This window comes from Heloderma suspectum, chromosome 2 (genome assembly GCF_057233095.1).
Source record: "Heloderma suspectum isolate Gila_16-S chromosome 2, 16-S_ref, whole genome shotgun sequence".
Lineage (NCBI taxonomy): Eukaryota > Metazoa > Chordata > Lepidosauria > Squamata > Helodermatidae > Heloderma > Heloderma suspectum.
The window spans coordinates 378,943,739-378,954,444 of record NC_139459.1 but is presented as its reverse complement, the minus strand read 5'-3'; positions in this window follow the sequence as shown (position 1 = coordinate 378,954,444).

Below are 10,706 nucleotides of genomic sequence, written 5' to 3'. Positions count from 1 at the left end.
TGTCACTTCTGCAACTTCATGAACTCTCCGTGTGGCTCAAGATGCAGGTGCCGAGCTGGAGAAAAACATGTTTGCGAAAAGTCACAGATGTGGCTCCATCTTCTGACAAGGGTCAGCGATGGGGGAAAGGTGAGTTTGGCCTGACCTCTCTTAAAGAAATATGTACAAAGGAGCCAGGATCAAGAAAATGACTTTTGATGTATACCAATGGTCAGGAACATGGGGCCTCCAGATATTATTGGACTGCAAGCCCTCGATGCCATAGCCAGTGGTGATGGATGATGGGAGTTGCAGTCCAAGAACACCAGGAAGGCCACACATTCCCCATCCCTGATGTCAGTGGATGTGCACACAACTTGGGACACTTTCCCAGCCCTGTTCCCTTCCCTGACACTCCCAATTGTACCTCTGTTGCTTGATAAAACAGGTTTGCCAGCAAGAAAAAGAAACCTGATGATATAACTGAATTCTCGCCCTCTGACAGCCTTCCCCAGCCTGGGACCTCCAGGCATGTTGGACTATAACTCCCATAATTCTCAGTGACCACACTGGCAGGGAATTATGGGATCTGCAGTCAAACACACCTGGAAGGCACCCAGTTAGGGAAGGCAGTGCCATGAGTATTACCAGCGAGCTCACCAAAATGTGTGTAATCTTGTTTGGGGAAGAAGTAAATTAGAGCTGACACAGTCAGAGTAGCACAATTCAGGGCCACCCACCGAAATCTCTTACTGCCAGCAACTAAGCCTTAGGAGAAGCATTTCAAGCTTTTAGAGGGAGAGGGAAATAAACAAAAGCCAGGAAACCTCCAAATGATCAACTTGTTTGGGAAAGGCAACATGGCTACCTAGGGAACCCCAGAATGCTGGAGTTGTTGGGAATATTGCAACCTTGTCTGCATGTTACAGGAAAGGGACAGTGTTGCAGTTAGTTAATTCAGGCGGGTTTGGGTCATAGCTAGCCTTAGCATCTGGACAGCCTACAGTGTGGTTTCCTGTGATGGTTTTCTTGTACCCTGCCCCATCCTTCCCCCACCCTCTCTCTGACCTTCCGCCATTGCTGAGAGGGCATGTGCTTGCTCTTTCTTGCTCCTGCCGGGGGAATGGAATAGAAAATGGACTGGACGAACTCTCTTGAAACTTTACATGGTATATATGCAAGACTACTTGTGAGTAAACTGTTTTTCTTTCCTTCACTGAAGAACAGTGTAGTCTCCTTTTGTTAATCAAAGGTAGCCTGTGTTCATGTAGGACAGGTAAATGGTCCTTCTGTTTTGCCTTTTGTTTTTTCTCTGCTATTTGCCTTTCTAACAAGAGGCATCATTACTATATAATTCCCATCAGGACTGGGACCCCAGGTGGGCTGGATTTGGTCCATGGCCCTGAAGTTCAACACCCCTGCTATGGACATTGTGGGAAAGTAAAAAGGGCAGCTAGACCCAACCACCAAGTGCTGCAACCACAGCCAGGTAAAGCCACCAGCAGAGGACACTTCAGACCCCTCCAACCTGGAGTCAGCCCTGGGCGATCCTGATGAGATCCCTCCCCCCACAAACCGCCAACAAATCACAGATAATTTCTGTCTCCATGGACTGAACCATAAACTTATCCAGCATCTCCAGTACTGTCATGGCACAAAAACATGGATTCGAGGCATAGATCCTTGGGATCTTTATAAATGCCAAAACCATCATCAAATCATACATCACCTCTGTGTCCACATATACATATGTTACTGTGATTTGGTGGTGGTTTTGTTAGCATCCCATTATTACCTCATGTGGTTCTTGATGCTTGTGTTTTTATTTTTGGACTCAAAGGCAACCTTTGGGGAGATCCCCTTATACTTTGGCAAGAACAAGAATAAGTCACAGAATCTGATCATTATAAGTAGGGATGTACTAAAATCCCCTTACCTGGCTCCGCTGGGTTCCGCTGGGGGGGAGGCGCTCTGTCCCTCCCCCCAGAATCCTCACCGGGGGGGAGGAGCTCTGTGCCTCCCCTCCGGAATCCTGGCCAGCCAGCTCCACTCCGTGGGGATTCCGCGGAGCCGCCGGCCGGCTCCACCAGCAGCCGGACATCCGGCCGCTGGCTAGCAGGGACGCAAATGGCAGTGGCCATAGCCGCTGCCGTTTGCATCCCTGTAGTCAGCCATGATAGGCTACGTAAACACTTATGTAGCCTATCACATCTGGCTTTAAAAAAAAAAAAGCATGTCTGCAAATGGCGGCTATGGCCGCCGCCATTTGCATTCCTTATTTTTGGCCATTTTAGTCTACGTAAATATTTACGTAGACTAAGACGGTGAGATCTCTGCTGCCATGTGGGCCTGGTCCATGACCTGTGCATGAAGGAGAGCCCAGAAATACCCTCACGTCTCCCCGCATGCCCAGTCTCCCTGCGGTGGTGGCTGCAGCAGTGCTGGAACCCACACCACCTCAGAGTGGTCCCACGTCCCGCTGCTCTGCCACTTCTGTGCAGACTGAGCCTGCCTGCCTTCGGGCTTGGCGGTCGCCACCCAGGGGCCAGACGGGGGAGAGTGGCCTCTGCCTGCTGCTGCTCCTCACCACACCCCTGAGGGTCTCCTCTTCCTGACCCTCCACCACATTGAGGACATCCAACCCCTCTGACGTGGCGCCCACCAGCAGGCTCCCCAACCCCCTGCAGAAGGAGGAGGAGATGCTCCTACCGCCAGGCTGCTGCTGCCCCAGAACAGGACGCACCCTCCAGACTGGGGGAAAGCCAGCCTGATGACTGGTCCCACTGGTCCACTGGGACCTCACCCCTGCCCACCTCTGCCCCTGCCAAGAGCAGCACTGGGGTGGTGGCATCCCTAAGATGCTCCATATGTATAGTGCGTCCTTTGCCCCACAGTATATGTGGACTGTGTATGTACTGCTTTGGCTATGCACTGTTTGCTTGTGCACAATAATGCTGCACTCACAAAGCACACACGCGCGAGACCAAAAGAACAGTGGATACAGAAATAAAAAACTACCTACACAAGCTAAGAGGTGGCCACATGCACTTTGCAAACTCACCCCCCACCCCCAGATTTCAGGGATGTCTGCCAGATTTGGCTCCCTAATCCATAATCAGTAGATGAATGAGGTCTTGTTATGAACGGTTCTGGCACTGAGCTGCAATACCACCAGGCAGAAGGGACCAGTAGCCATGCCACCAGGTATATGAGGGATAAGGGAAGGGCTAGCAAAGGAGATGGCCTGCACTCATCTGTACCTTCCTCCTCATTCCATCCCATTTTCTTCACTTGGGCAAGCCTTCCATTCTCTGAAGGAAGCCTTCTTTTCTCAAATAGCTTCCTCAATGCTGCTCGTTAAACAAGCTGCTGACCTCTTGGACTCGGTACTTCCTTTCCTAACCTGCAGTATACATTATAGCTGACCTTCTATTATTGTGGTTTTGAGTAACCTCCAAGCATTTTGAAGGGAATTAACCCTCTTGACTCCTTTCAACTTCCTTTTTCTCGGTTCCCTCATTTTAGAGAGATTTCCTCTTCTGAAGTCAAATGTGACCATGTTGGATTTCCTTGGCCATTTCCCACTTAGATATACGTATATGAAATCTGATCATGCTGTGGTCATTGTTTCCAATGGGTTCAACAACATTTACATCTCATGCCAGGTCCTGTCCAACACCACAGAGGATTACATACAGCGTCACCTCCCATCTGGTCAGTTCTATGACCACCCATACTAGGGCACAATAGTTGAGGATATCAAGAAATTTAACCTCTTTGTCATGACTGGAACATGCATTTATGCAGTGAATCTGGGTGTAATTGAGGTCACCCAATATTACAACACTTTAAAATTGTGGATTGTCATGTGAATTTTCCAGATAGTCATGCATCCTAAGGTGTGTTCAGAAGCCACAGAACAATAATTACAAAACCAGGTGGCTTGGGGGAGCTAAACACACTCCAGCCAGCACTGCCATGGGATGGTTTCTTTCACAATGCAATCCTGCATGCGATTCCTCAACAAAGTCCACTATGCACAATGGGACTTCCTTCTAGGTAATTATGCATAGCATTGTACTGGAACTCTCACATGCAGTATTCAATGGATTATTAGAAATTAACAAGTCAATAATGTGACACAAATAATTTCCCCTACCCAATTAAAATGCTTGGACCACACAATGGCTTCTGGTTTAATGGTGAGCTTTCCGTCTGTGAATGCCTGTCTCGTCACATTCCCAATTGTCACTCTACCATAAGTCTTATTAGGGAACAGCACCCAATTCACAATATCGAAGTCAGGTTCCAGCTCCCCATTCTCATCCAAATACAGTCTGTCCATGGAAATATTAGAAAGCCGTCCCTCTCTTAAGAAACTGTGAAACTAGAATGACAGAGAAAACAACTGGCATTTAGCAAAGATGCTAGCATCTTCATTATCTTAGTACTTCTCCCTTTGAGCTCTAATCCTCTATGAACGGGTGCCAAAGAACATCCCATCTGCACAAAGAGTGGAAGACAGTCACAGTTTCTTTACAACACAACTGAGATACCTTCTTCGGTCTCTTCTTTCTGCTTCAACCTTTTGGAGAGGACCACAGTCATTAATTTGCATGTTAAGGCAGCCTTCTCCGATCTGGTACCCTCCAGATATATTTTGGACAACAGCTTCCATACTACCTACTGGACCAGTATATTTTTTGATGCACCCATGATTTTTTTCCCCCAAGAAGTGAGTGGAGACGTAGTGGAGACCACTACTGACATCCACCCACTAGAGATATTTGCAACACACCCTATTTTTGCATCTCGACAAAATCTTGGATCCCCCCATTGAGAACTGGCCTATTCCTGATGGTTTCTGGCTCAGTTTATAAGTGGTATTGCAGCATGCTCTTCTTTGTGCCTGAGTCTCGTATTTTATGCCCAAACATTTCACATTTTAAAATCTGTTTCTAATTTTTGAAATCCATAAATTATAAATTGGATGTGTTATCATTTGTCATTGGGTTGTTGATGTTTTGGAGTTTTGACAAAATTGGAATCAAACCAAGTTGGGACACCCAATAAGAGTTTGCTTTTGCCATTTGCTTTCTTGGATGAACTGTGAGTAAAGTCAGGATATTGTTTTTTTTAATTTGGGGATATTGTTTTTCTTTTGTCTATATTTACGTTTTGCTTCTGCTATTCCTGTTTATTAATGTCAGTAAATACCATTGTTTGGTAATAACTCATGTGTGTGTGTGTGTGTGTGTGTGTGTATGTTTGATGCAGCTACCCAGACATCCAAATGTGTCCTAAGTATTACATGGTGGGGACTTCAGCCAGAAGTGTATCAGGGAAGGAACATAACCCAGCACTGTCTTCTGACCCAAGAGTTGCATGATCCAGGAGGAAGAAGGGACCGACAAAGGCAGAGAAAGCTCCCCTGTCTGAAAGACCCCTGCATAGATTCCACCACCACCCCCGCCCCCAAGGGGGAAGCCTATGGAGTGGGACCAACAGAGACAAAAGGTTGATGCAAAGAGTCCAACTTCAGCTAAGAAAGCTGGATCTGTCCTGCTGTGGTCTGAGCAGAAACTCAATCAGGAAATGCTTGCCTGAAAAGAAAAGTAGTGTCAGTGCATACGTGAACCCAGTTGGAAGGGCAAATCTTTGGTTGGGAGGCATCACACTAAAGGGCCTACTCCTGGTGGTTTCCAAGCAGATCTCCAACCCATCTGGGACCACCAGGATTGCCTCTTGAGAAGGCCTCAGTGATCCCGCAGGATGATAAGGGAGAAGGCCTGTCCTCATGTATCCTGGTCCGAAGATGTCCTTGGCTTTGTAGACCTTCATAGAACCTTCAACCTGGCCTGGAAGCTGATGGGCAGTTAGTGCAACACTTTCAGCAGAGTTGTCACATGCTGATATGGAGTGGCACATGACAACAGTCAGGCAGTTGCATTCTGCACTAGCTGTTCTTTCCAGACTAGTCTCCAGGGTAGCCCTACATAGAGCACATTGCGGTAGATTTGAAGTAACCAACACCTCTACCACTGGGGCCAAGCTATCCCCATTGAGGATGTTGCTCTCATACTAGACAATGCTGTGAAAAGGCAGCCTGAGCGACTGAGGCCAGTTCAACCTTCAGCAACAAAAATGGGTTTAGGACTACCCCAGGCTACCAGGCTATCTCTCAGACACGGAAACCACTCACCCACACAGCCTCCATCTTGCCAAGTTCAATGCATTTCTGCTTTGGTTATTTGCTCTCATCTAGCACGTTACTGCCCCTTCATGGATCACTGCCTTGTTGTGGCGAAGGGGCTTGTGTAACTCAGTGAAGCCATAAGCTATGCTGTGCAGGGCCACCCAAGACGGACAGGTCATGGCAGAGAGTTCTGACAAAATGTGGTCCACTGCAGAAGGAAATGGCAACCCACTCCAGTATTCTTGCCAAGAAAACCCCATGGAACATAACACAAGGCTAAAAGAGATGACACCGGAAGATGAGCCCCTCAGGTCGGAAGGTGTCCAATATACTACTGGGGAAGAGCAGAGGGTATTTCCAAGTAGCGCCAGAAAGAGTGAAGCGGCTGGGCCAAAGCCGAAAGGACACTCAGCTGTGGATGTGTCTGGTGGTGAAAAGAAAATCCGATGCTGTAAAGAACAATATTGTTTAGGAACTTGGAATGTAAGATCAATGAATCAAGGAAAGTTGGAGGTGGTCAAACATGAGATGGCAAGACTGAACATCGACATCTTGGGAATCAGCGAACTCAAATGGACAGGCATGGGCGAATTTAATTCAGGTGACCATCATATCTACTATTGTGGGCAAGAATCCCTGAGAAGAAATGGAGTAGCACTCATAGTCAACAAAAGGGTGGGAAAAGAAGTACTGGGGTACAATCTTAAAAATGATAGAATGATCTCAGTACGAATCCAAGGCAAACCATTCAACATCACAGTAATTCAAGTCTATGCCCCAAACACTGATGCCGAAGAAGCTGAGGTTGATCGGTTCTATGAAGACCTACAACACCTTGTAGAACTAACACCAACAACAGATGTCCTCTTCATCATAGGGGATTGGAATGCTAAAGTAGGAAGTCAAGAAATCACCGGGATAACAGGCAAGCATGACCTTGGTGTACAAAATGAAGCAGGACAAAGGCTAATAGAGTTTTGCCAAGAGAACATGCTGATCATAGCAAACACTCTTTTCCAACAGCACAAGAGATGACTCTACACATGGACATCACCAGATGGTCAATATCGAAATCAGATTGATTATGTCCTTTGCAGCCAAAGATGGAGAAGCTCTATACAGTCAGTAAAAACAAGACCTGGAGCTGACTGTGGCTCAGATCATGAGCTTCTTGTTGCAAAATTTCGGCTGAAATTGAAGAACGTAGGGAAAACCACTAAACCATTCAGGTATGACCTAAATCATATCCCTTATGAATACACAGTGGAGGTGAGGAATAGATTTCAGGGATTAGACCTGATAGACAGAGTGCCTGAGGAACTATGGACGGAGGTCCGTAACATTGTCAGGAGGCAGCAACGAAATCCATCCCAAAGAAAAAGAAATGCAAGAAAGCCAAGTGGCTGTCTGATGAGGCTTTACAAGTAGCTGAGGAAAGAAGGGAAGTGAAAAGCAAGGGAGAAAGGGGAAGATCTATCCAAGTGAATGCAGAGTTCCAGAGAATAGCAAGGAGAGACAAGAAGGCCTTCTTAAATGAACAATGCAAAGAAATCGAGGAAAACAATAGAATGGGAAAGACTAGAGATCTCTTCAAGAAAAATGGAGATCTCAAGGGAACATTTTGTGCAAAGACGGGCATGATAAAGGACAAAGAAGGCAGGGACCTAACAGAAGCAGATGAGATTAAGAAGAGGTGGAAAGAATACACAGAAGAACTATACAGGAAAGATCTGAATGTCCCTGATAGCCATGATAGTGCGGGCACTGAACTTGAGCCGGACATCCTAGAAAGTGAAGTCAAGTGGGCCTTAGGAAGCATTACTAACAACAAAGCTAGTGGAGATGACAGTATTCCAGCTGAGCTATTTAAAATCCTAAAAGATGATGCTGTTAAAGTGCTGCATTCAATATGCCAAGGAATTTTTGAACACTCAACAGTGGCCACAAGACTGGAAAAGGTCAGATTACATTCTAATTCCAAAGAAGGGCAACGCCAAAGAGTGTTCAAACTACCGTACAATTGCACTCATTTCACATGCCAGCAAGGTGATGCTCAAAATCCTACAAGCTAGGCTTCAGCAGTATGCGAACTGAGAACTACCTGAAGTACAAGCTGGGTTTCGAAGAGGCAGAGGAACTAGAGATCAAATCGCCAACTTTCGCTGCATCATGGAGAAAGCAAGAGAATTCCAGAAAAACGTCTATTTCTGCTTCATTGACTACACTAAAGCCTTTGATTGTGTGGATCACAACAAAGTGTGGCAAATTCTTAAAGTGATGGGAGCACCAGACCACCTTACCTGTCTCCTGAGAAACCTGTACGAGGGTCAAGAAGCAACAGTAAGAACCAGACATGGAACAACTGAGTGGTTCAAAATTGGGAAAGGAGTACGACAAGGCTGCATATTGTCACCCTGCTTATTTAACTTATATGCAGAGTACATCATGAGAAATGCCGGGTTGGATGAATCAGAGGTCGGAGTTAAGATTGCTGGGAGAATTATCAACAACCTCCGATATGCAGACGATACCACCCTAATGGCAGAAAGCGAAGAGGATCTCAAGAGCCTCTTGTTGAGGGTGAAAGAGGAGAGTGCAAAAGCTGGTTTGAAACTCAACATTAAAAAAACGAAGATCATGGCATCTGACCCCCTCACTTCCTGGCATATAGAAGGGGAAGAAATGGAAGCAGTGACAGATTTTACTTTCTTGGGCTCCAAGATCACCGCAGACGGTGACTGTAGCCATGAAATTAAAAGACGCTTGCTCCTTGGGAGGAAAGCTATGGCCAACCTAGGCAGCATAGTAAGAAGCAGAGACATCACCTTGCCGACAAAGGTCCGTCTAATCAAAGATATGGTTTTCCCAGTAGTAATGTATGGCTGTGAGAGCTGGACTATAAGGAAGGCTGAGCGCCGAAGAATTGATGCTTTCGAACTGTGGTGCTGGAGAAGACTCTTACGAGTCCCCTGGACTGCAAGGAGGTCAAATCAGTCCATCCTCAAGGAAATCAACCCTGAGTGCTCATTGGAAGGACAGATACTGAAGCTGAAGCTCAAATATTTTGGTCACCTAATGCGAAGAGAAAACTCTCTGGAAAAGACCCTGATGCTGGGAAAGACTGAAGGCAAAAGGAGAAGGGGACCGCAGAGGATGAGATGGCTAGATAGCATCACCGATGCAATGAATATGAACTTGAGCACACTCCAGGAGAGAGCGCAGGACAGGAAGGCCTGGCGTGCTATGGTCCATGAGGTCACGAAGAGTCGGACACGACTGAACGACTGAACAACAACAACAACAACAGCACGTTACTGAGTCCATGCACTGAACATAATAATAATTATAACATCATAATAATTATATATTTTATTATTATAAAATAATAATAGTTGTTGTTGTTGTTATATTTATTTATATCCCACCTGTTCCCCAATACTGGCCAGCATTAAGAGTCAGTTTTAAAAATTCTCAATGTGAATTCATACAGACGCTAAGGAACACTGGAGACCAGATTACATCCTGTGGGATTTGGCCCCCCAGAACCTGTGGCGGAACGGAGCCCCCCGCCCCTCCACCCCACAAAAGCCCCACGAAACCAAACCCACAGAGACTGTCCAGAAGGATACCAGCGTAGATGGTTTCAAATGAAAAACACCAACAGCACCCCCTCACAGGGATCCTTGAGAATACTACTGAGTGAGAAAATTAGACTCTGTTTCCTGCCAATACTGCAATGCATCAGGACATGTTATGACCTCTCTACATTGAGTCTTTCACCATTAATGGTGGTCTTGCAAAACAAAAATGGAATACCTGCCATGCCTGCGGCCACTGGTGTTCCAGCCTGCTATGTCCACCCACCATCATTATCTGCTTGGATCGGGATAAATATGCAGCATGTAAAGAATGGGCCACAGCTTGGACACTGTTGTAGGTCCTGAAGCTGTCTGGAGACAGGGCTCTCTCAAGCTCCTGCAGAGACAGCACCCCCAGTTCTCTTTTTCTGTGCAACTTTTCCAGCTTTTCTTGGACAACACATGGTTTGAAGACAAACATTGGAAGGATTGATCCAAAACAGTTGCAGAGGATAGGAAAGTGGTTTATAATAGTCATATTTTGCCATGGATGAACTGGAAGACAGCAGTTGAATAAATCAAGTTGATGTTGATGTCTGGGAAAGTTGTTGTGACCCAGACTTTTGCTCCATTTTTTTTTCTTTTCAGGCATTACTTGCATATTGATAACTGGAAGAAATACATATTGAACATCCACATAGAATACAACTACATTGACTTGTCCCCACAAAACTGATAGTTCAGTCTCATGTCTGTTTCTTATGTGTAGTCTTTGTGAGAAGACAATGCAAATTCCACTTCTGGTCAACGGGGGTGTCATGGCTCTCATGAACCTGTCTCCATTGCCATTGCCTGGAGCAAAGAGACCGAACCACGTCCATCAAAGAAACAGGAGCAGTTGCACGATCCGCGGGTACTGGGTTTCTTCCCTTGGGCCCATCCGGCGCACAAAA